Source organism: Girardinichthys multiradiatus, chromosome 18, assembly GCF_021462225.1.
Source record: "Girardinichthys multiradiatus isolate DD_20200921_A chromosome 18, DD_fGirMul_XY1, whole genome shotgun sequence".
Classification (NCBI taxonomy): Eukaryota; Metazoa; Chordata; class Actinopteri; order Cyprinodontiformes; family Goodeidae; genus Girardinichthys; species Girardinichthys multiradiatus.
This window is the reverse complement of record NC_061810.1, coordinates 3,486,657-3,514,513: the sequence shown is the minus strand read 5'-3', so window position 1 is coordinate 3,514,513 and position 27,857 is coordinate 3,486,657. Positions and strand designations below refer to the sequence as shown.

Sequence of the window (27,857 nt, the reverse complement as noted above, 5' to 3'; positions counted from 1 at the left end):
ATCTGGTTAGTCTAGTTAGACTGCTATTATTTTGAGCACAACTGTAAGTCAAATGTTTTCTTATCTTCACTATAGAGCAGTGATTCCCAAACATTTTGGGCCCAGTCCCCCTTAAGAGGAAAACCTTTTTCTATGCCCCCCTTTCTCAACAAGACAACAGAAATTGGAACAAGTACATTTAGGTTAAAAGATAGAAAATCAATGTTGAATTATACAGTATTTATTTAAATTTCCCATTTTTCATTAATTTTGTCTTTGTCAAGAAGGAAAGGAACTACTTTTCATCATTTTGTACTTCTGATCGTGTCTTTTCATAAGAATTAAAGTAGTAACTTTATTTTCATAAAACGATCAGCCATTCCTAATTAAAGTGCCTGTGCCATCAAATTTTTATGATAAATCCAATTACATTTATGGAAAGAAAACATTAATAAAATATTGAAAAAGTAAATACATGTCGCTGAAATGAACAGTTGTTGAGATATATGGTCGTAAATTTCACTAAGAAGGCACTTCTAGACTACTTCTTTGCACCCTTTTATGACATAGATGGGAACTTGTAAACTGACTGCTGTTACAATGACTAACAACACAGACAGCATCAAAGTATCTGATGTGTCTTTAGATATACTTCAGTCACTATCAAAGAGAGATAAACAGAGTCAGCTGTCATCAGATGGCACAAGTGCTGCATCGTGCGGATGGCCATCCAATTTGAGCCTATTTTTGCCAAATGCCGGAGCATGGTCGGAATCAATTAATAATGAATCATACAACACCAACAGGAAACAGAACGTGCACAACATCCAGGTTTTCAAAATAATTCACTAAAGAGGGACCAGTTCTCACTATATCAAAAATGACACATATATTTAAATATATACACACACCCACACACGTGTATATATTAACAATTGTTTACATTAGATCAATTAGTTCAGTTACTGGGCTATATACATTAAGGTATTGTAAACCAAACAATTAAACATTAAATGCACCAAACTAAGCAACAAATCTAGCTTTGCTGCACTCAGTGTACTCACCCATTTTAGAACAAAACAGGAAAATACCTGGATGAATAAAACGAAAAGTGAAGCAGTTTTAACTGGTTTAACTTTCACAGAATGGGTTGTTTCGGACTTGCTAATACATTTATCACTGGCTTTTATTGCGCGATCTGGATATGTTTCTTGGACCTCCTCCAGACTTCGCAGCAGACCGGAGTGGTGCAGATGTAAATCAGAAGGGTGGAGAAGTTCGCGGCCAGAACAGAGCGCAGCAGAGCTGACAGTGTAAATCCAGGGTTATGGTGCGTTCAGATCAAACGCAAATCCGGCAAATATTTTGCCTCATTCGCATGCTGTCGCTTGCCTGACATTTCGCCAGCAATTCATGTGGCCATTGGGCAAAAATGCTCCACTCGCTACACCATGTTATCAAATAGGAGGAGCTTCTATCTGTTGCTTGCCGGTTTCAACTCAACATAGCAGACCTGGATTTTATGGAGTGAGTGATTTATTTATGGAAAGACAAACAACGCCGCCGGAGTCGATGTCCCTGGGTTCACCAGATTCTCCAGTTTGGAGAGTACCATCACCTACTCCAGGAGCTGTGTCTGGATAACAGTCGCTTTCAGCGGTACTTCAGTCTATCCAAGACCCAGTTTGAGGACCTGCCCTCTCGCGTTAGTGGATGAATCGGCCTCCGAGACTCCAGGTACAGGCGCTGTATCCCCGCTGCAGAATGCCTGTCCATCTGTCTTCGGTGAGTAAATAAATCTCAGCTCAATCAAATCTTCATCTTAAGTCACAGCCACATCCAGTTTCTGAGTGGTTGACGTGACATGAATTGACAGAAAAGTTCAGATTTTTCAACTCCAGCGAAATTCGCTCTGTTGTTGTTGCAGCAACAACCCTTTCTTTAGCAATCTTTTTACATCAGATGCACTGAACAACATGACTATAGCATCTGTTCTCAACATTCTCCTTCATCTGGGAATTCAGAGGTTTCTTGTTCGAAGCAGTTTCCCGAAAGGTCCTCCGATCACAACTGGCTGTGCTTGGTGAGACCAGCCCACTTGATCCTCGTCAAACCCTTCAGTCTCAGAAACTGTGGTCTGTTTGTCAGGTCTTTGAACAAGGGGATAAAAGCCTCCAGAAGTTTTCTGGAGTTTGACAAAACACAATCAGGTTGAATTGTGTTAAATGCACTGGAGAAATCAAAGAACATAATCCTCACAGTGTTGCTAGCTTTGTCTAGATGTTTGGTGAGGCAGGTGTATGATGGCATCTTCAACTCCACAGAGATAAGCAAAACTGAAGGGGGTCCTGATAGTTTGTTTGCTTACACAGGTGGGTCGACAGCAGGCTCCCATTGACCTTCACAATGTGGGATGTCAGGGCAACAGGTCTGTACTCATTGAGGACTATTGGGTGAGTTTTCTTTGGTACTGAAACAAGACAGGCGGACTCTAGGGCTGACACAATGTGGGCAGGCAGCCGTACTCCAGTTCGGTCTTTCCAGTTCACCTGACTTCATGAGACACACATAGAAGGGAGAGGCAAAGGGATCATCAGCATCTTTTGATATGGTTGAAGACAAACATGTAAAAGCAGAAGGTTATAGATCTGAGGTGGAAGATAAAACATTTGAGGTGTGACAGGAAAGCTGTGGGTCAAAGAAGGGTGGGATGTCTGTCTGGCTGTGAGCAGGAGAGAAGAATACTGAGCTTTTCTGAACTGAACCTATTGAAGAATGTGTTTAGTTCATTGACTGTTTGGACATCCACCGGTTTAATCTTCTGTCTGCTTGAAGCCTGTGATCGTCTTCATCCCGGACCACACATCTCTGATATTGTTTTGTTGGAGCTTGCTCTTCAGCTTCTTTTACATCTCCTTGCCGTCTCTTATCGACTTTAAGTTGTTTCTGTACCCTCCTTAATTATTCCCTGTCTCCCTCTCTCTGAAGGCTCTTTTTTCCTGAAGAACCTTCAGGTCACTGGTGATCCACAGTTTGTAATTGGGGAAGCATCTCACCGTTTTGTCAGAGATGGTGTTATCCACACAGACGTTTATATAGTCTATTACACATTCAGTACAAAAGATTTAAACCTGAAAAACAAATAAATTCTTCAATAGTGCAAAAAGTGTATAAACCTGACAACACTTGTATATTCTTGAGGCAGTGCAAATTGGTAAAACAGCGCTTCTACTGAACAGATATTGGGTTCTCCGGCCAAAATATAATTTCCCTCTGAATTTCTTACTATTCACTGAAACAGCAGGTATACGTCCTCATTTCTACTTCTTCCTGTCCTTTGTGAATGTGGCATCATACACGTGCTTCAACAAGCCCCCTGTCATCTGGACAAAGCAGGCATCACTGTTAGGATCATGTTCTTTGATTTCTCCAGTGCATATAACACAATTTAACTTGATTTATTAAACCATACACATGCCAGAGGACACAGGTGGACAACTCAATAATCACCTGGATCAGTGACTACCCAACAAACAAACCATGGTTTGTGAGACTGAAGGGTGGCAATGTCTAACCAGGTGGTCAGCAGCACAGGAGCACCACAGGGGATTGTGCTCTCACCATTACTTTTTACCATGTACACCTCAAACTTCCAGTACAATAGAGTCCTGTCATCTGCAGAAATACGCAGGTGACTCTGCAGTTGTGGGATGTTTAAGAAATCGACAAGAAGCTGAGCACAGGGAGCTGGTGGGCTTTGTGGCATGGTGTAGAAAAAAATCATCTCATCGTGAACACGAATAAAACAAAGGAGATTATTGTAAATTTAAGGAGAAACCGAAATGGGTAAAAAACTATGTCCATCATAGGAGTAAATGTGGTGGAGGAACACAAATACTTCGGTGTTTACCTAGACAGACTGGAAACACAATGGTGAAGCTGTATACAAGAAGGGACGAAGCAGACTGTACTTCCCGAGGAAGCTTTGGCCCTTCAGTGTTTGCAGCGAGATGCTACAGATCTTCTACAAGTCTGTGGAGAGTGCTGTGTCTTCTGCTATCATTTGATGGAGTAAGCAGCAGCAATGTCAGTGATGTGAACTTGAACAAGTCAGTATATAAGTTTGGTTCTCTTCTGAGGACTACTCTGGAGCCTCTAGAGATGACCGTGCAAAGAAGGACGCTTCATAAAATGAAAAACTGGATGAATAACCCTGAGCATACTCTTCACAAGACTGTTAAACAACACAGTGTAGTTAATCTGAGGCTTCTTCAGATCCGCTGTAACACAGACCACTGCAGAAGATCCTTCCTGCCCCCAGCCATCATCAAGTCCAGTGACTGAAGAAACCTAAGATAGTTTGAGTTCCAACATTATTTCATTGCTATCGAAGATTAATGAACCATTTCAAATGGAATTTAATTGTGATGCGTTATGCTCCTTCTAATAAACCTAATTTTAAAAAAATGGGGAGGGGTGGCCTAATGCAATCTTGCTTGCTCCAAACTCTGCTTGTAACATTTCTGTGCGGTTACAGTTAATTGTGTGTAAACAAAACATAGTTTGTTATTCTGCTGGTTTATATATTTCAAACATTGCTTTGAATTGCATCCATTTAATGACTACTGCACTATACTGCTCTCTCTGCTTTTGTCACTTCTTTACCGCACAGACAGTGATATGCTGTTTAGAGGAGACCTGAGGCTGACTGCAGACACGCACAAGAGCGGACGGCACTCAGCCACCCAAACACATGTGCATTCATTGCCATTTACAGGTACATCTCAAAAATGTTAATATTGTGTAAAAGTGCAATATTTTTGCCAATCATCTCAGAAACTATTATATAGAATCATAACACATCAAGTGATATACAGGTCCTTCTCAAAATATTAGCATATTGTGATAAAGTTCATTATTTTCCATAATGTCATGATGAAAATTTAACATTCATATATTTTAGATATATTTCAGGTCTTTTATTGTCTTAATACGGATGATTTTGGCATACAGCTCCTGAAAACCCAAAATTCCTATTTCACAAAATTAGCATATCATTAAAAGGGTCTCTAAACGAGCTATGAACCTAATCATCTGAATCAACGAGTTAACTCTAAACACCTGAAAAAGATTCCTGAGGCCTTTAAAACTCCCAGCCTGGTTCATCACTCAAAACCCCAATCATGGGTAAGACTGCCGACCTGACTGCTGTCCAGAAGGCCACTATTGACACCCTCAAGCAAGAATGTAAGACACAGAAAGAAATTTCTGAATGAATAGGCTGTTCCCAGAGTGCTGTATCAAGGCACCTCAGTGGGAAGTTGGTGGGAAGGAAAAGGTGTGACAGAAAACGCTGCACAACGAGAAGAGGTGACCGGACCCTGAGGAAGATTGTGGAGAAGGGCCGATTCCAGACCTTGGGGGACCTGCGGAAGCAGTGGACTGAGTCTGGAGTAGAAACATCCAGAGCCACCGTGCACAGGCGTGTGCAGGAAATGGGCTACAGGTGCCGCATTCCCCAGGTCAAGCCACTTTTGAACCAGAAACAGCGGCAGAAGTGCCTGACCTGGGCTACAGAGAAGCAGCACTGGACTGCTGCTCAGTGGTCCAAAGTACTTTTTTCGGATGAAAGCAAATTCTGCATGTCATTCGGAAATCAAGGTGCCAGAGTCTGGAGAAAGACTGGGTAGAAGGAAATGCCAAAATGCCAGAAGTCCAGTGTCAAGTACCCACAGTCAGTGATGGTCTGGGGTGCCGTGTCAGCTGCTGTTGTTGGTCCACTGTGTTTTATCAAGGGCAGGGTCAATGCAGCTAGCTATCAGGAGATTTTGGAGCACTTCATGCTTCCATCTGCTGAAAAGCTTTATGGAGATGAAGATTTCATTTTTCAGCACAACCTGGCACCCGCTCACAGTGCCAAAACCACTGGTAAATGGTTTACCGACCATGGTATCACTGTGCTAAATTGGCCTGCCAACTCTCCTGACCTGAACCCCATAGAGAATCTGTGGGATATTGTGAAGAGAACGTTGAGAGACTCAAGACCCAACACTCTGGAGGAGCTAAAGGCCGCTATCGAAGCATCCTGGGCCTCCATAAGACCTCAGCAGTGCCACAGGCTGACTGCCTCCATGCCACGCCGCATGGAAGCAGTCATTTCGGCAAAAGGATTCCCAACCAAGTATTGAGTGCATAACTGTACATGATTATTTGAAGGTTGACGTTTATTGTATTAAAAACACTTTTCTTTTATTGGTCGGATTAAATATGCAAATTTTGTGAAATAGGAATTTTGGGTTTTCATGAGCAGTATGCCAAAATCATCCGTATTAAGACAATAAAAGACCTGAAATATTTCAGTTAGTGTGCAATGAATCTAAAATATATAAATGTTAAATTTTCATCATGACATTATGGAAAATAATGAACTTTATCACAATATGCTAATATTTTGAGAAGGACCTGTATTCCAAGCCTTTTTCTTGTAATTTTGATGATTATGGCTTACAGATAAAGAAAACCCAAAATTCAATGTAATAGAAAATTAGATAACTGTGAACAAGATCATTATGGAGCAGCTTCTTTCTAGGAATCTGGCCAACTGTATTAGCTCTCTGACAACCCAGGGTTCAGACCAAGAAGCTGGCTCCTAGTTCAACACTCCTCTCTGCAGCTTCTGTACTGTTACCCAACCATTACCCTATTAGGAAAGTGTCTTGCCGACAGCCAAAATTGAATAGAATTTAAAAAATAATCTAAAAAAGGAGGAAACCATGAAAATCAAATAAAAATAAATAAAACTCAGACTAAATAAAACAATTAAATGTGGCTTACTGAACAAAAGATCTCTCTTCAAACAACTTTGTTAGGTTTGACTTGATTTATGACAATCGGATTGATTTATTTAGTCTCACAAAAACCTGGCTGCAGCAAGAGGATAATGTTATTATAAATGAGTCAGCTCCTAATTATTTAAATTCATTATAATGTCATTATTGATCATTATAGTGGGGGATTTTAACATTCACGTTGACACTAAAAGTGATAGTCTAAATATAGCGTTTAATGCTATCTTGGACTCAATTGGTTTTGCTCAAAACATTAATAAACCTACCCACCTTTGTCTTTATTCTCTGAACCTTATGCTGACATATGACATTGACTGTAAAGAAACATTTCCTCATAACCCTGTCCTGTCCAACCATTTTTTAATAACCTTTGAGTTTAATTTAACCAAGTCCTCTACACCTAAAAGAAAATTACATTATAGTAGATCATAATCAATGCCGTAACAACCTTTAAAGAATCTGTTCCATTTGTAATTTCCTCATTATCACAGAAAAACACAGTGGAGGGCAATAATTTTGTTTCTTCCCCTTCACAAATTGATTCTCTTGTTCATAGTTTTACTTCATCACTGCGTGGTGCATTAGACAATGCAGCCCCCCTGAAAAAGAAGGTAATTATTCATAGGAGACTAGTTCCCATGTTTCATTCAGGGCTGCATAATTTTAAAGCACAATGTGCTTTAAAATATGTACCATTTAAAGCAAAATTAAATTTTGTTTTCCATTTTATTTGATGCAGTTTTCATGCAAGAGGATGCCCACCCAAGTATTGAGTGCAATGAAATTGGCATATTTTTCATAAGCCTGACATTTGTGCTTAAAACACCCTTTTTTAGATTGTTCTAATGTGAAATCCTAATTTTCTGAGACACTGAATTTGGGGTTTTATTTATCTGTAAGCCATAATCATCAAAAATACAAGAAAAAGAGGTTTGCAATATTTTACTCTATGTGTAATGGATCTCTATAAAATAACCATTTCACTTTCTGAAATGAATGGCAAACAATATTACATTTTACACAATACTCAATTTCTTTTTTAGATATACCTGTGTACCATCTGTCATTTTAAAAAGCGAAAAACACATAGACTGTTAGTGAGAGCCCAGATTTGTTTATCTACCAAATAACTTCAACAGCATATAATGCTCCTTTTCCACTGGCTTGATTTGGCCTTACTAATCAGACTGCTTATATCAGATCACATGGGAGGAAGTATCTGCTGAATTCCAGGTGCAAATATCCATATCCAACCAAAAACTAACTTCACCGTGGTCTAAGGTCCGTGGTTTTGAACTTTAAAGTCATTGTAATCATTATGGCCATGGCTTAAACAAAAACTACTTCTTATTGCTCAAAATTGTAACTTCTTCAGGCAAACTTTAACGCATTACCAGTTCAGACAGTAGCGTCTCTCTTCTACACTCCTCCTGCCAAACCCACCTCACATTAAAACCCCTGAGCCTTATTTTATTTGGGGTGAGGTCCAGATAATTATCCTGATTATTAAACATTCATTTAAACTAAATACTACATTATTAGTATATAGTTTTTATTTTCCATTTAATAATTTTTTTTTAGCATTTCACACAGATTACTTAAATGTAACAAACACACACAGTAACATTAATAGCGGCACAGCACACTACAATGACGGCTGGAGGCGGAGCTTCAGACACCATGCCTCCAGCCGTCAGTGGTTCAGTGGAAACACAACTGGTATCGTAACGAGTAGAGTGAAACCGAGTGGAGCAGAGCTACACCGCCTAAAACGAGCCAGTGGAAAAGGGGCATAATACAATTTTGCAAGCCATGCAGATGAACAACAGGCCCGGACATTTTCAAAATTGGCTGCACAAGCAGACCCATGGCTGGCAAAAACTATGATCAGTCTGTATCAATTTTAATGCAAATGAATAACTTACATTTTTTTTTACTATAGATTATGTCAAATTATCAATTGTGACAGCCCTAATTCACCGTTGGCTGTCAGTAACGATATTCTGTTACAAGCTTTAATCTCAAAGCTGCATGTTTCATGAACCACCATTTTAAAGATTACTGTGGTGTGGAAATCAACAAGTAACTGATGACATCCAAAGCAGTTACTTCATCAGTTCTCAGTAAATTATGCAGATGGTTCAAACCATCTGCATACCACGTTGAAGTTGGAAATGTAAGTCCTTGCAGGATGCAGGCACGCACGCTTCAGCAGGTCTGTTTATTTCTAAAGTGCTGCATGGCATCTAGAATAATTTAGTAGTGGGTGTGTGCAAATCTGTTTCTGAATGCAACTTTCCAGAGTTCCAAGTCCCCTGCCATAACCCTAAAATACAAAGTTCCCTGTGAATATATTTCAAATATTTCAACAGCAGAGAGGCTTTAAATAATGTAATCTGCAAAAATGAGAAACTGGAAGCAAGGGAGGAATGAGGACCAAAAGAGAAAAAAAAAAAGGAAGCAAGGTCAGGCCAAGTTTGGAAACTAAAGGAAAATGGAGGTAGGACAGGAGGACGCAATGCTAGAATGATGCAGACATGAAGGAAAGGAGAAAGGAAGGACAGGTTAAAAACACAAGGACACAAGGGAGTGAGGCAGGACACAAGGAATGACAGATCAGTAAAACATAATGGGCACAACACAGTAAGGAAGAACACTAGCATGAAAGGAACAAAGGACAGAGAAAGAAGGAAAGGACAGACGGATAGATCCAAGCTGTTAAGAAACCAAACAGAGTAATAAAGCAAAAAGCAAGGACATTTTTTTTTAGACAACAGGAGAACGAGTAAATACTAGACATACAAATATTTGTCATTTTTATTGGCTTTTCCATACTTTTCCAGGCTTGCAATAACTAAACTTTTCTGTGTAGGAACCTTCTTTTTACATTTGTAAAAGAAATGTGTGTGGAGAGGGTACCAAAACTAATTCAAGACCAAGGGTTCACCTCCTCTTAAACCCGCTTGAAAGTGTGTTGGTATGTGTGTTCTTTCAGTCTATTCTTTCTGTGACTGTCCCACTGCAGTAAATAAATAGTTTAAGAAATAATTAAAGAAAAATATCTGAAACACTAAACCAGTGTATGTCTTACTTTAGAAGATCTGCTCCTAAAGTAGGGAGGGGGGGTAATATGACAGCTTAGGAGACCACAGTTCTGCTCCAGCAGTTAACTGTGCATTGATTCCGGTAACAAATGACATCAGAAAAGGTAACACGAAATAAACATTTACTGATCATAATTAGACGATTTGACCTTCCCATGTACAACCAGACGACCCATCCCACAAGTTGAACTAAGTAGAGGGCACGTGTCAGCTGCACGCGGGTTAGCCACTGTCCCGAACAGGCCTATGCCCTTAAGTTAGCTCATAGCCGTCAAAGCTAGCGCGATAGCAGACAGTATCTAGTGGCTGCCTGCTAATATTTTGAACATCGTCACAAGTACTGTGCAGACATACACACAGTGGATAAGATGTGCCTGAGCTGACAAGACAATGCCCGGTTATTTAAGGTTAATAACAGGGAAACAACTAAAGCCCACTGCTGACAACCAAGCAGGTTGTTCAATGACATGGAATCATTGCTATGATTCTGCTACAGAGTTTGCCTTGTGTAGTTTGCAAAGCTCACAGGGAATGTCAGTGAATTATTTCTGTCAGCATGCTAGCGCTCTCTGTTTTCAATGGAACAACGTCAAACCAATAGAACGAACAAAGATACAGGCTAGTTGTTCCGTGGAACTGGGAAAAAATCGCGACTGTCTCCTTTACTTACAGAATTATAAGGTCCTCAATGATGGTACGATGGGAACAATGTTGTTAGAATGTTTTCAATCGCGTTCCTGATCTCCCCACGTGTTAACCAATCTGTCTGTAAAAACAGTACAAACAGCTGTTCAAATCTCGCGATACTAGATTATGTACTCTCGTGTCAAGCGGTAATGTATCGTCTTCTTGAGTTGTTTTGTTGGTTGGCAAAACTCATATGGTGTGCATTACCGCCACCTAATGCTATGGAGCATGGAACAACCTTTCTATTTTATTTTGTGTATGTAGTGTACATAAACATGTGTTAATCAAATTTGTTCTCCTAAAGAACGTAGATAGAATTTGAACATTTTTTTCTTGCTTTACTCAGGACTTTTTATGACTCTGTGGTATATGTAGGGAAGTTTGTCTTTTTATTATTCATTTAAACAAAAAAGTATTTTCAACCAAAACAATGCTATTTGGTTAAACCAAAAGTAATTTCAACCAAAGAAATATTATTCAATCAAACAAAAAATTATTTCAATCAAAAAAATAAAAAATTTGATTAAAACCTTTAAAAATACAATGAAATTCAGTCAGTCAGTCATTTTCTACCGCTTATTCCATAGTGGGTCGCCCCACTGTTCAGTTTTTTATTTGTTAAAAATGTTTGACACATCTAATAAATTTCATTCCACTTCACGATTGTGTCCCACTTGTTATTGATTCTTCACAAAAAATTTGAATTTTATATCTTTTTATGTTTGAAGCCTGAAATGTGGCAAAAGGTTGACTAGTTCAAGGGGGCCGAATACTTTCGCAAGGCACTGTATATATTCTTCCAAGGCAGAATGGAAACCAAAGTGGCAGATCGAGGGCTGAGGTAGAATTTTGACACAATTTTCCCCATTTTTATCAGTGTGTGTCTCTTGCATTTAGTTTTGTCATTTCAATCTACTTCCGCCTCTCTGCCTGCTCAGACTCTTTTCTCCTAAGCTTCCTGCTTGCTTGCATTCTTGTACTCCTAACTTTTGATCTCTTAACCAAAATTACGGAAATATTGGACTAAAACTACTTCTTACTAGCGACTCCCAAGGATTATTTATTTATTTATTTTTTCTAAAGGATTTTGATGTTTTTATAATCGAACTCGAAAGGACCAGTTGACGCCAGCTAATCAGCACAAGATGCCTCCCTTCACCACAGAGAACTTCGACAAACGTTTACAGAAATTGGCTGTTTTGGAGATGAAAATCCACTGACTAGAAGTGAATGTGGAGGTGAATATGGGGTACAACAATGATTCAACTCTGGCTGTGATCCCAAACAGTGACAGCCAGCTCAACAACTCAGCCGACAATCAGAACACTGAGAATAAACCTACCAGCAGAGCCCCCTGGCATGTTTTAGGAGCATGCCCAAAAAATCAAGGTGGACGACTCACTGGAAGATCTCAGCAATTAAATAAATGAGAATGGCCAGAATTACAGAGAAATGCCCCTGTTTCCCCTAGGAAAAGGAGACTTCGACAGCGAGCGGCTGTCACAACAACTGATAGGAGTGAGACAGCTGGAAATAATGGAGTTCTCCTCCAGAACAGATTTGCTCCACAACAGAATAAAAACCAGGAAAATGATCCATCTTCTGAGAACAATAAAAGGTTTGAGAACAACCTTCACTCTAAACATCCTTCTCCTAAGCTGCCAGAGAAAAAGCGCCCCACAGGACCAAGAACCCTAATAGTGGGCAACACAGCTGTGGATAGGATTAAAAACTTCTGCAACAAGAAAAACACAGAAGTTATGATTGGCTCCAGTAACGTGGTGTCCGATATCTCAGAGAATGTTCTTGCAATCACAGAAAAGCGCGCGTCTCTAGAAAACCTTATTATACACTGTGGAGCCATGGATGACGTGGCTAAGAAAAAATCAGAAGGACTGAAGGAGGATTTCACTCGTCTTCTGAATACTGTTGGAGGTCTCAATATCAAGGTGTTTCTCAGCGGACCCTTTGCACCAATTTTCTGTGGAGATGAGATTTTTTCCAGACTTCTGATGATTAATTAGTGGTTGAAAAAAACGTGCTACTACATCTGTGAACTTCTTTGACAACTTTAATATTTTTTGGGAAAAAGAAAACTCTTCAAGCAAGATGGTTTCTGTTTGAACAAGCCAGGAGCCAGACGTCTCACATCTAATCTCTTCTATTCAGTAAATAATCCGCCAGCAGCTTCGACCTTCAGCAGAGAACATGGAGCATCAACAACAATGATAATGCTGCCTCCAACAGCTCCAGCAGAGACAAGCGGCCAGTTGGCTGAGAAAGAGAGTGTCAGGTTCAAACAACCCAAAATACTTATAATCATCACAAAAAGAAGAGAAAGACAAAGAATTAGTTATTTTACTCGCTGCGAGGAGAACGGACAGAGATGTGCTTTCAGTTACAATCTCTCTACCGCTCTGAAAACCATCTGTCCGCACCTCTCTTTTTATTATCTTTTGGGGCTCCCTAGTTACAATAAACGTTGCAGCTCTAAAGGATGGGAAAAACAGCTGCAACGTAAACAGGTCATAAACACCATTATCTTGTAACAACACATTTCCACAGTCTCCCCCATCTTAAGATCAGTGTGTCTTCTGTTCAGCACAATCAGCCTTCATCTTTATGACTTCCTCAACTGTGACTGCTTCCTTTCCAGCTCCACCTTTAATCCTTGCCTGCAGACAAACTCATCACATCCTTACTCACACATACATCATGAAAGGTTATAAAGATCAAATTGTAAAGTTAATAGAAAAGGAAAAAATATAAGATAAATCTATATACAATTATTCCAACATTTCCTCCCCGTTTATCTTATATTTGCTCATATTCTCATATCACTTAAACAGCCACTTCTTTTGGATTTTTAACTGTAAGATCATTTTCATGAGTACAAAGACAATTATACTCAGAGGCACTTACTGACATTTAAATCACAGAATCATATAGAGATGGATCTGGGTACAGGTCAGAAAAGTGGTCCGTCGTATCATCATCATCCTTAAGTAACGGATAGAGTTGGGTAACTCTCTCTTCCATAGGAGAAATAGCTGTGGTGATGAGACGGTTAAGAAGAGAACGAAGGCAGGGAATACAACAACATCCACACAATGTCAAAAATTGCAGCAAACACTGCAAAGGAAATTATTACTGATGATACTAAAATTTTATACTTCCCAAACACATCCAGCCAGGAGTCCCACATCGAGGTGTCTACTTGCCATTTAAAGATCTCAAACCTCCTATGGCTTTAGTGAGGCTGCCATCAGCAGCAGTGTTGTTAGGTATGAATGTGCAGCATTGTTCTCCAAAAATGGCACAAACTCCTCCTCTTTCAGCTAACAACATGTCCAAAGCAATTCTATTCTGGAATGCCATCAGGGAAGTTGAAGCTAATTGGTCGTGGACAGTTTCAAACCCGCTTTGTGTCCAATTTCCTAGTTTTTGAACATTGTAGTGGATATAGTTGATCCTGTCTACGTTTTTGTTCATTGTGCACCACCAACAGATACTTGATTCAAATCTTGCGGCTACTTGATCAGTTAATTTATCTTCATCTATAGCATATATGTATGTAGAGTCTCCCTCAGTCTGCCAAGCTACTGCTCTGCACTTCCTATCACGCCAATCATGTGGGTTTACACTAGATAGTCCATCTGTTACTTCATCTACTGACATAGGATATACTGAAACTGGTAACAATAAAGTGACTAGAGCACAGAGTCCTGTTACATTTGAAGGTAATCGATCAGACAACCTGTCGTCACCACACCACCACCAAATGTCTCCTCTAGAGACTGGTTTAAAATACTTATTTACTTTTACAATTGCAGTACACCTTACTGCATTGAGATTCCCCAATTTATTGCCTCTCTCTGTCATATTTATACATGTGTAGTTTCCAGTGGTGACCCGTTTATGGAATACTGGTTTGTTCTCATCTGCTCTAATTACAGGAAAAACAGAATCCCAGTGCTGACACATTTCATTAGAATTAGTTTGATTCATTACTTCCATCACACAGGGTTGTGGTATCACAACTGTAATTATTTATAACAAAAGCCTGGGACCCAAACACACAACACAATCTCTTTTAGTCATGTTAGCCGCTTGCTCTACCATCAATAACCAGTTATTATTTGTTCCTGATACTCCAGTAATAACCTGGAACTAGTCATCTGTGGTTAAGTTTCCTAACATAATTTTTACTCTCTTCACTTTGTTACCTGGTTTGCATTATCAGCTTTATGGAACTTAAACAACTTCTTTTAATTGACTAGCATAAGCAGTGGTGCCCCACTCTGGTGTCCAATGTTTTCCTTCATCAGCTACCATCATGGACCATGAGGTGTCTCTTCTGTCATTAGTTAAGTACCATTTATAACTTCTATAATCCTGCCCTTGCCTTCTCTGTTTACTTTAGTTCATAGTTATTCTAGTTCTTTATTTCCTCCTCTGATTTATTCTCTTGCTTAGTTTGTGTTTTCTGTTTTAGTCCTTTCACCCATCCTCAGCCTTTGTATTTGTTTCACCTGTTCCTTGTCACACCTGTTCCCTGTTTCTTTGATTACCTGCCTTTTGTTCCCCTCTCTGTGCTCTGTGTATATTAGTTGTTCTGTTTGTTTAGTTCCTCGCTGGTTCCTTGTTTCTATGTCGGTGATGTCTATGCTTCGTTTATGCTACGTGTACCATGACTATGTTTTGTTCATGCTTCGTTTTGCTACGTTTTGCCATACTACCTGGAGTGTGGAATAAATTATGATGCGGCTACCGAGCTCTTGTCTGCGCTTTGGTCCGACCCACAGTCCTTCCCCGACAGTACCAGAAAAATAAGAAAATCAATATGAGGAAAAATTAATGCCCAGCAATGGAATGCATTGCTAATCCATCTAAGAGTCATTTTGGCTGAAATTTTGACTCCTCTAAGTGGTTCCAGTGTCTTAATTTTCTTCACTGACTTTCGGGTCTCTCCAGCCTCTAAATGTCTGGGTCCACCCTATTATCAGTCTGTAAATCACTTCCCCTGTCGGAGCTTTCAACCGAAATGACCTTTTTACAATGTGTAAGGTGAATCCAGGTTGATCTCTCAGCTATGTTTACTGCTGTAGGAGTGGTTAGTAATACCTGATATGGGCCCTCCCACTTAGGTGAAATACCAATGTTTCTTCTTTACACTCCTTATTAACACTCCTGGTTCCACTAGTTGGTTTTCCTGCTGGGAAATAGAACATTCCTCATTAGTTTGAATTTGTTTCTGTTGTTCTTCTAACATACTCCTCATATAATCAGCTAGGTTGGCTTCTTCATCTAACTCCCACTTATTTTTTAACTGTGGTAATCTGTATGGTCTTCCACATAACGTTTCATAGGGTGTTAGCCCTGAGGTGCTTGTAATGTTTAGTTGGAAATAGTTCTATCCATTTAGAAAATGCATCTATAATGACTAAACAAAACTTTTTCCCTTCACTGTGGTTTAACTCAATAAAATCCATATGAATTGTTTGAAAGGGGTATCTTGGTTTTGGAAATTGTCCCCTTCGTGGTCTTAAATTCCTTTGTGGATTATGTTTTGCACATGTTAAACATGTTTTACAAAAATTTTTTTGTTTTTTTAATAAGAGTTAAATCCATATGTTATATAATATTAATATATCTGTCCTACCATTCCTCCCTGTTGAGACATTGTGAAACACGATGGCTCAATATTGCCGCCCATTTGTATAGGTTCTTTGGTAGGACAGGTTTCTTATTTGGTCAAATATAGATTTAATCTTTTAATGCAGCTCCTCTGTTTTTTCCACATTTCTATCTCCTGTAGTGGGCTTTGTTGTTGCATTTCTTTTAACACTGTATCTTTTGTCACCAATGCATATCCTGTTTGTATCTTCCCTCTCTCATCTTTTTTGGAGAAGTCATTCACATAAACTATTTCGTGATCCTGCAAATCACTTCTAGTTTTTGCTTCTTTTTCTGCTAATTCTTGACAATCATGTTGAATTCCATCTTCAGGTGTGGGTAACAATGTTGCTGAGTTTAAAGTGGTGCACCTTTCTATAGTTCAGTGTGGTTGTCACAGTAAGGTTGACATGCAGGACAAATGTCTGGCAGGTGATAGAAAGGTCATATTTGTTTGCAGTAATAATGCTGAAACTGCATGGGGAACTCTTAAAGTTAAAGGGTGAAACAACACTATTGTAGCACTGACTTCAACTGCCATTGAGGCTGCAATTACAGATCTCACACAATATGGTTGCGCACACGCAAAACTATCTAGTTTTGTAGAGAAATATACTATTGGTTTCATTTTATCTCCATGTTGTTGAACCAGAACTGAAGTCATAAAATGTCCCTTACAATCTACCATCTGAACAAACGGTTTACTATAGTCTGGTAATGCTAAAGCAGTACTAGAAACTAGAACTTGTTTTATGTTGATAAATACTTCTTCAGCTTCTACACTCCATTTCAGTTCAGACGTCATTTTCAGCTCTTCCTCATACATTAGTTTGTTTAATGGAGCTACTATTTCTGCATAATTTGGGACCCAGTTTCTACAATAATTAGTTAGTCCAAGGAAGGACATCATTTGCTTTTTTGTTACTAGTTTTGGAACTTGTAATATTGCAGTCTTTCTTTCTTCTACTATTGTGCGTCCCCCTGCGCTAAGATTGTGGCCTAGGTATTTAACCTCATTTTTGCACACCTGTAGTTTCTTTTACTGACTTTGTGTCCCTTGCAGTTATTAAATCCTTTATTACTGGTTTTATTCCTTCACGTGCATCATGTTTCAAAGGGTATTGTTTTACACTGGGCCTGTATTCTGTTTTTGCTCTGATTTGGACAGGTAACGCTACTTTTACTAAGCCTATGTCAGTAGGGTCTTTTGACCATAACTTATCAGGGACTTCACTCCTGTTCAGTAAGGTATATTTCTCATTGTTGCTTTGTATGCAAATGTATCCCTTGCTGCACTGTCACTGTCCAGAATAATGGCTTCCTAGTTAATCCTGTGGATGCACTGATTTCTGTATTCATTGTTGTTGCAAACCAGTCTGTGGCATCTTTTCCCCTCTGCACTATTCTTCCCATGTCCAGCCACTTCAGTTCTTTATCCTCGAATAAAGATATGTGTGGAGGTGTCCACATTTTGCAGAGCTTCCTAGTGTCTTCCGCTAACACTACTTCAGCAACTGACGTACTGTTCCCATCTGCATAAACATAAGTTACCATGACTTTGGTAGGGGTTACTTTAGTTAATGCTTCTTCATATGTTTTATCTGGTCCAGGAGTATTTTTATACCACATGGTAATATGTAGATCATCTGGTGTGTAGAATATAAACTATCTATGTGTGTAATATAAACTATCTATGTGTGTAACTGGAATGTGTGGAAATAAGGGGGTCAAGCTTAGGGAGTGAAGCATAGAAGGGGCCTAGGGGAGTGAGAAGCATAGAGTGCAAGGTCATAAATTAGAAGAGGACAGGGAAGGCCAGAGACAGGGGAGGATAAGTTGCATGTTACAATCAGAAGTATTCCTTATTTGGACTGTTATGTTATGTTATACATGTGTGACATGATATATGTATATGTTGAACACACCCTTGAGACTGAATAAAACGAGCTGAAAGCAAGAGTTGATTAGAGATGGGTTTGCAGCTGCTTGGCACTCCATATCTTACTCTACAGAGGCGAACATAAGTAGATTGTACTTGTGTTTATTTCACTCTTTGAAACCTGTACCCAAATCAACGGACCAGAAAATTAAACCAACAAACTGTTTTATTTTTCTTGCAAGTTTTAGAGTGATGCTTCGAATGCTGCTGCACAGACGTCACCACTTCAAATAATGGATCATCTTCAGAGGGAAGTTCACACGTTACATATTTATCTATAAAAGCAACTACTTCCTCATCTGTGCTCTTATCCAAGATAGGAGCATTTTCTACCCAAAATAACGCGTGAATATGTGGCGAGCCACGCTGCTGAAACTCAACTCGATAATAATAATCTTTAATCTTACCAATTGGTTTTGACGGAGACATCAGAACCTCTCTCAAAAACACATGCCATCTAAAATCAAACATCCTGGCAGCAGTTACAGGATTTTTACGCAACAGTTCACACTTGTCGGCCCACTCCAACTGTTCAACTGTCTGTGTTCAACCTTCTTGCTTCAAGACACTATTAAGCAGATTGGTCCAACGCATATCAGCAGAGGAAAATGAAGCAAACCAACATGGTTTCCCAAGTTGTCGAACACAAGCCAACAACTCACGTTGTGCTGACTGCCAGAAAGCTGGAGTCCCTCTTATGGGTTTCAGAAACCGATAACCATCATCAAACTCCAACAACTTCTTTAAAGACTCCTCATCTTTCAACAAGTCACTCAAATTGTGGGATTTACCACCTCTGCCTTTACATAAAGCTATCGACACATTCGACTTAACCTGCTCCAACTCTGACATGTACTGGGCATAAAACAGATATTCTACATTAGATGAAAATCTACCATCAGCATGTAAAATTCTGTTATTAAAATACCGAGACAACGTTAAATGATACGGTCTGCTATCATGCTAGCTATTATTTCCACATGGAAATAACACAGGGAAACATTTAGCTTTATTTTCTGGATCAGAATGTAACCTCACTGGATTGTTGCCCTCACCAGGAGCTACATTTAAAACATTATCAAAATACTGATCCAGAGCTTCCTGACCAATATCTAAAGGCATAAGACAAGTATCCTGAAACATACAATGTTGCTGTCTATCATGCAACAGCTCATCTTCACCATCATCTGTAGATTTCTCAACCACTTCACTAGAAACACAATCTTCATCTAACACATCACTGTCATCTATACAAAACTCATTGATCCAGCTCTCATTAAACTCAATATCTTTATAGTGCTTGTTGAACTGCTTTAAATACTTAAGAGCTTGCCGTACATGCAAAGTATCAACAAGTTGATATTCATAATGGCCTTTATAAGTTAATTTACGCTTTAATTTTACAGCCAGCAATGATCCTTCCATATTACTACGGGGCAATAAATTACATGTTTCTGTTATATTGGATGGGACACAAGTCACAGGTCCATGTACACTATTTTGTCGTCCTTTAGGCAAAGCTAACATTTTCATAAATGGTATATGTAAGGCTAATAAATGTTTCTCTAAACTATTTAAACAAGCCAATTGTGGAGGAATTACATCAATGGTTAAATTGTTTATTGCACTTTCAGGTGGCATTTGACCTCTGCTAATCTTAAAATGGCAGGAGTAACAAATCAATAGTTTACCTCTTGGCGAATCTATCCACATGACATTGCACAATCTTTGTTACATTTGTGCACATAATCGTTACAAATACATTTAGCGGCAATGTCAGCACTAGCTTTGCTTTTCAAATAATAATCTTTTTGACATACTAAAACCTGATGTCTGAAGAGCAATCTATGACAGACTGAACAGACAAAATCAGGCCCATCTTTAACCTTATCTAGAAATTGTTTCATCACAAAATCAAATTGCTTTGAGTTTTCTTTATGCTGTTTTCTATTTAGTTTTCCACGTATCAAAACCTTCTTCTTATGTCCTATATCGCCATGATATTTTCTTATGCTAATATCTTTTAACTTATGCCTGTGTTGCTGATTTAACTTGTATTTTTGTTTACTCATTAACTTTACTTTCTGTTTATGCAATAGATTTTCTTTATATTTTTGTGTACTCATTAACTTTACTTTCTGTTTATGCAATAGATTTTCTTTATATTTTGTTTACTTGTGGCCTTACTCATGGCCTTTACTTTTTGTTTATGCAATGGATTGTCTTTATATTTTTGTTTACTCGTGGCCTTACTCATGGCCTTTACTTTTTCTTTATGCAACGGATTGTCTTTATATTTTTGTTTACATGCAGCCTCACTGGTGGCCTTTACTTTTCCTTTATGCAATGCATCTTTTTTGTATAATGTCTTACTGGCATCACTCTTCTTCTGTTTATAATATACATTTTGATTATAAATATGTCTATATTTCAACTTTATGCTATACTGTAAGTATTGCCAGTATTTTGCAACTAATCTAAACGATTGTTTCTGCTTTATATACCTAGAATAAGGGATTCCAGAAGAATTGTTTTTTTTACTAGAAGTTTGTTGATCTTTGGGTTTTCTTGGTCGCATAGATGGTGTTCCTAATAATTCATTAACTTTACATAAACTATAGCAAACTTGCTTGTCACCCTGCATGACACATTTAACTGCATCAAAGTGACAGGTGTCCCATTTTAAATATACTCCATTTGTTTGAGTTGATGTTGAACTATATGTTTTCCACTGGCTGCCATTGTGCACATATAAATTCATGCCTAATGCATTAGCTGTTGCATGTATTTCAATCTCTGAAGCTTCATGTCCAACATACTTCATACGCGATTTTTTAACATATTGCGACACAGACGCATATCCACTACCAACCAACCTTTTACCTTCTACTTTGTTTCTTTCCATATAAGAAACAACAGCAAGCCTAATTCTACGATGACTTTTCTGAGATCCACTAATTACCTGAGCTACAGCTCTGAAGAAACTGTTTGCATCTTGAACTACATTTTCCGTTCTACACACATCCCCTAAAGGCCCACTCGATGTTGTTGACCCTTGAACATCCAATTTGACAAAGTCAATTTTACATTTGTCACACAAACTTTGGGCAACATTTGCACACAAAGGATTAAATGTCAACAAGTCTTCATCTGGAATACAAACATTATCCACTGCATTGGTGCCCTGTGTTTTCATGTCCTCTAAGCCAACTGTTTGTTTATCCATGTCCTTCTCTCTAATATTATATCCTTCCAAATTTAAAAGCTTTACTTTACAATAACCATAACAGGTTTGTGTTTCAGGTTGTCTAACACAAACAACGGTGTCATAATGGTTACCATCAACATTTTGTAAATAAACAGACTGATCCGACAACTGACTACCGTTACATTTATATTCAAGCCATTTATCAATATAATATGTAAATACATTTACACCCAAACAGTCCGCCACAGCTTGAATTTCAACTTCAGTTGCCCAACTACCAACATATCGCATCCTTGACCGATTAATATAATCAGCAACAGAGGAAAACTCAGCTCTCAAAATATTGTTATATGACTTAGGATTCCTCTCCAAGTGCTTCACTACAGCAAGTCTAATTTTCCTATGCCATTTCTGTGTGACACTAACCGCTTGACTTACAGCCCGAAATAAACAATTTCCATCAGGAACAATCTTGTCCATCATACAAGGCACTCCTAGCTCTCCAACCAAGCAAGACACTGAATCACTCTTTTCACAATCTACATTCAACTGTTTGCACACAGTCTCTGCAACCACTTGTGAAAGAGGATTAAACATCAAACTTCTACTTCTCACACTGCTAACAAACACTACATCTGAATTGACTTGATCAACATCAGTCATCTTCGTCTTTTTAAAACTGGAACACTGTGCAGCCATTTTACGCTTCCTGGGTTTGTCATGACATGTAGACTGTTCTTCCTGAACACATGCATATTCAACAGAGCTACAACCAGGCTGACGTCCTGTACTAACATCACCAAGTTCAATGAAACATTCCTCATTGTCCATTTTATTCACACAGATCCCACTAATTTCAAACAATGCAGGACCATCACTTGGTTGTCCAGCAAACGTGATAATATACTTAAAGACCTGCTCAAGACTGCTAAAATACAAAACGATGCTCTTCCCTTTGGCATCTACCATCCCATGTGAGTTACGAGCATGGGAGTCTACCATAGCATAACGTCCTCCTTGACTGTTAAGGGCACAAGTGTTTCATTTTACAGTCAGAAAACAAGTCTCATATTTTGGACACATCTCCTGCAATCCTTCACACAAAGTGGTGTTGATTCCAGCATCTATGAACTCTCCCTGGACAACATGTACATCTCCAGCAACAAAGTCTCCATAGTTCAGTTCAAAAGTCTGCCCATCAACATCTATGTGCTTTGGCAAGTCTGGAACTGAAAGAAGCTCAGTCCCACCACTAATCAGCACTAAACAGCACTAAACTAAAACATAATTTCATCCACATCTAACGACTTCCAGGGACAAATGGGAGAAATTAAATGTTTTATACCTGCAACAACACTAGTTGCAGTTATTGTATCTACATCTAAGATATGATTTTGAAAATCTGTCCCAGGAACAAGAGACATAGGCACACCCTGTGAACACATGCAAGAAATGGGGTTAACAGCCTGACCTCGGGGTAACGTTTGGGTGCGCTGTCCATCGTCCCTCTCCTCCGGCACAGGACCCTTGGTCGCCTCCCCAGGACAGGGAGAACGCGGCATATCACAGACTAACACCCTGTCTTGTGTTGCCTCGGCCTACAGTGGAATAAAATACACAAAATTACTACATCTGAAGTCAGTCTTCAAAATACTCATTTATGCCACTTCAACCTTTTTCAGTAATAATAATTTTGCCATGCTAAATTACAGCTACAACTTTAAGTATATATTTAACATAAATGCCACTTACATTCTTCTTAGGAGTGACAGGCTCCACACCAGCAGCAGGGGAAGTTACGCATGGTGTGGGTGAAACCTAAAAGAAAAATAAAGAGAAAAATCCAGATAAATACAATACAGTCATCAACTCCTGAACTGATGGACTGATTTTGCTCATACACACCTGCTGTCTTGCACACCTAGTCTTCAAGCCAGCTGGTTTCTTTCGATGTCCCACAGGCTTTGTCTGTAACTGTAACAAAACCAACATTTCAGCTCTCTGCTAGTAGTTATAGAATAAAACAGTGACAGTCTAAGTTATTGGTAGTTACAGTCTCTTGCAAATTACCTCGTCGCCTGTGTGAACATCGCCAAGAACCGATGGAGAAACTTTTTCCATGGCTGCCAGCATGACGGGTGAGAACCGGACAGGATTCAGTGGGATGTAGCACTCCTTCAAGGCCACTGGGGTGCCATCCCTGTGTTCAAAAATAATTTGAATAATAAATATAACATCTATATTGTCATATTTCCTAATAAGAAGTTGCAGCATTACTAACTTCACGATGAACCACTCTTTTCTTGGGTGAATCAGAGGTGGACTCAGAATCCCCCGAATGGTTCCTCTGTAATGGCAGAAAATATCACATTTGGAACTTTACTGACAAAGTTAAATAAAATGACATTTCATGCAGTTTAAATGACAGGTCAAGACTCTTACCTTCCTGCCCGATTTCACCAGCGTCCACTCGGAAGGGGGTGGAGGTGGAGCTCGTTCCACCCCCTTCACAACCACATGGGGCACAAATCTCGGCTTGTAAGGGCGAGGCACCTGGCTCTGAACCAGTGGCTTTGGTTCTGGAGTCTCCAGGAACTGATAGGCAGCAATCCACATCAGTTCCGCGAGAAGTGGCATCCCGTCTTGATCGCTGAGGTGGATCTGCACACATGAGAAAAAACACAGCAAAGAATAGAGAGATTAAAAACTATTACATATGAAATTCCAAAAACTGTTATCTTATTTGCTACTTACACCATCACGGCTCCACAGGTGAGGACGGGTCCGAGGGAAATAGTCGTCGATGGGGTGATAAGTCACGCCTGAAAATCCAGAAGAAAATACAAATATTTCTAAATTTATATGATTATGCTTTACATGAAAAACAATATAGTGCTGTTTAGAACCTTTGATCGTTCTACCTACCCAGGCGGTTCGAACGACGTTGAAATTCCTGCTGAAAGGCTCTCATCTTGTCCTCGGACTCCGTCAAACGCGGAACCATAGTGGTACAAAAAACCTAAAGAAAACACAATAAGTTATTTACAAACAATATATTTACTATATCAACCATTTAAACAGAAGAAGCATGACAACTCACCTTAGGCCAGCGACTGAGAACAGCCAAAAGGTACCGCTCAAAAGCTTGTCCCGCCTGTTCAGGTGTTTTGCTGGCCGTAAGGTTGTTGGATGGAGCCATGACGCAAACAGCATCAGGCTCCCGAGGAACTACAGCGTGCAGAACCTCGCGGCGCCCCTGGAGTCGACATGACCCCAAAAGCAATGTGGTTACCTGGCATTGGAACAATGCCGTCAGCGATAGACCGCAAATGGGAGGCCCCGATGAGAAGGACGAACTGTAAAACACAAAAGTAAAATTAAGAAACATTTAAGGAAAAAACACAAAACATTTCTAAAAAGTATATTTAAAACTTTTGGGTTTCCACTTACTTTCTCACCAGGACTCCCAGCAGGAATGACCAACTTGTGAAGGTGCAGGGTGACCTCACTCATTGGCCATTCGTTCACCTTGTGGCGCCAGCCGGTACCACAACCTATGGATAAACATACAAAACTAAGTACTTAGATTTGTTTCTTATTTATTTAACATATAATATTTAAACCAGATTGGTCCACATTAACACTATATACACATAACCAATATTGTAATCACTTCATAAATAATAGTAAAACAAATACTGACGTGGAAAAAAGTCGCTGGAAGGCTCTGGCATCCCGACACGCTGAGCCCGAGTTGCTTCAACCCTGCGACGAGCAGCTTCGGATCGGCGGTGGGACTTTCCTCGAGGCATCTGCAAATTAACATTAAAGGAATAAATGCTAAAGGTATTCATGATTAAAAAAATATAACTTTAGTAGAATATGTTCACCTTCATTTACCGAGATGTACAGTTCATCACAACATTGTGCATTTTTTCATAAATTACTGTACAACTAAAAACTGTTTGATGACTGAGAGAGAGGAGAAGACAAAGTGGTGAGTTTGAGTTTGGATTAAAAAAGTGTGACTAATGACTGGGGGTCATTGCGTGAAATAAAACCCTGTGAATCCTAGGCCCTAACAGGTAAAAGAAGGACGGCGGAGTCCTGAAAAAGTATTAATAAGTAATACTAAAAATTCCGTGTTTCAAGGATGGCGGAATCCTGTTTAAGTATTTAAACAAAACATACTAAGAAAATTCCGCATTTACAAAAGTGTGAATGTGAGAAATGAATGGAGGATTTAAACCACTAGGTTTTGCCTCATACCAAAGCAGTGGGATTGTAAGTGACTAACTTTTGTGGATGCAAAGGCAAGAATTCTCCACTCGAAAGAGTTTATGTGAGAATTACCACAAAAGGAGATTTTTCTGTCACCCTACTGAGCAGAATAATCCAGCATTTAGAATACCCTAGGTATTTATATACTGGACCAAATAAAAAAAACAAAATGGGAAAAGGGGCGAGTAAAAATAAACTAAAAATGAATTACAATGTGCTGCACGGTGGCGCAGTTGCAGCAAGAAGGTCCTGGGTTCAATTCCCGGCCAGGGGTCTTTCTGCATGGAGTTTGCATGTTCTTCCTGTGCATGCGTGGGTTCTCACCAGGTACTCCGGCTTCCTCCCACAGTCCAAAGACATGCCTGTTAGGTTAATTGGTCTCTCTAAATTGCCCTTAGGTGTGTGAATGAGTGTGTGTGTGGTTGTTTGTGTGTTGCCCTGCGATGGACTGGCGACCTGTCCAGGGTGTACCCTGCCTCTCGCCCATAGACTGCTGGAGATAGGCACCAGCTCCCCCGTGACCCACTATGGAATAAGCGGTAGAAAATGACTGACTGAATTACAATGCAAAGATTGGAAATTTATAGAAGCACAGGATCAAATTAAAATATTTAGATAAATGGATAACCACATATCATTATGATGGTCGTTTAAACTCTAAAAAATTTGTTGATCTATAGGATGCAATAATTAAAGTACATTAAAAGTACACGTGATTTAAGAAAAATGGACAAAGAAGGTTATGATGATGTAGATTATTGGTTAAAAGTAACTAAAAAGAGAGAGATGTGATGCAGGAGATAAGAATGGACGTTTTTGTGGAAAGCAGCAAAGGTCAGAGGGCTAAGAAGTAATTTTTGATGGACTTGCAAAGTAGAACAGCAGGACAAAAGAAAGTGAGTAAAAAGAGTAGGTGGAAAGTTTTTGTTTTGTACCAAAGATCTGATGAGGTTTGACAGGATTGGATGGGCTAAAATGAGTCCCTTTGGTGAATAAATCAATCCCCACCATGGCTGTATGTTTTATTTGTGTTTTTTTTTTTATTATTGTTTTGAGACGCTGAAGGCTGTTGATACAGCGTGTCACGGAGGTTCATGGCATGACACATTTTTTTTCTCTGTGTAACCTTAGAAAATATTTTACTCTTTTTAACAGCAGAACAGAGTGAGGGGATTAATCGATAGGCTTACAGTTAGATACAGACGCAGAGCTGACTACGCAGAAATAGCCAGAGTGAAACAAAAAGAGGAAGAACCTGTTGAAGAATATAGGATTAGACTGACAAAAGTGTTTAAAATACATAGTGGTCTACAAGAAGATGAAAACGAGCAAGGCGCTTATCGACAGCAGTTAAAAAATGCACTACATGCTGGTTCCAGGGATGCAATTAATACCTGGGTAAGGAGACATTTTATAGGGTTCCCCACAGTAAATCTAGAAGACTATGTTAATCATGCCCTCCATGCAGAGAAAGTAATGAAGGATAAAAAACAAAAAAAATAGCCAGCACCTTTTTTCAGCAAGAAGAAGAAGAAGAACAGATTTATTATCAGAACAACAGAGGAAGAGGAGGATTTAGAGGCAGAGGACAAAATCGCAGGGGTCAGAGAGGAGGAGTGAGCAGAGAAAATTACAGACAATACACCTCAGGGTGTTGGTGTTGTGGGATATAAGGACATCTGGCCAGAGACTGTCCTGAAAGGAGAAATAATGATTCAGCATGACTAGCACAGAAAACAAGTGAAATTGTTCCTGAAAACACAGGGGCAGGATGTCCTCCTAAATTTCCAGGACCTTCTCTCCCTAGATAGCATTAAACCTGAAGTTACCTTACTGTTGAATGGAAAATCAATTACTTTTCTTTGTGATACCGGAGCATGCAGGACCACCTGTAGAGAAACAATCCCAAATTCCAGACTTAGTGATCAGCAAATAACAGTGAGGTCAGCTAGTGGGAAACTGACACAAGCATGTGAGTCTGAACCAGTTTGGATAAGAGATCCCAATGGACAGTCATGTGAGCTATCTATTCTAATGTTCCAAACAAGCCACCCCTAGACATAGGGACAGCTTTATTAACAGAAGGAAGAAATGTCATTACTCGACTACAAGATTAGATGACACCTGTTGAAGCC

The 27,857-nt window shown here is 39.3% G+C and overlaps 1 protein-coding gene and 1 pseudogene across 2 annotated transcripts in view; both read right to left on the bottom strand.

Annotated features, from left to right (window-relative positions):
* The window catches only part of akap1b (A kinase (PRKA) anchor protein 1b), a 59,580-nt gene extending 48,847 nt beyond the window's left edge, over nucleotides 1-10,733 (bottom strand). For both annotated transcript variants that reach the window (XR_007042381.1, XM_047391661.1), the window contains exon 1: nucleotides 10,602-10,733. The gene's annotated coding sequence lies outside the window, so the exon portion shown is untranslated. The remainder of the gene's footprint in view (nucleotides 1-10,601) is intronic.
* Nucleotides 1,166-25,253, bottom strand: LOC124884013 (annotated as a pseudogene).
* Nucleotides 25,254-27,857: the final 2,604 nt, after the last annotated feature.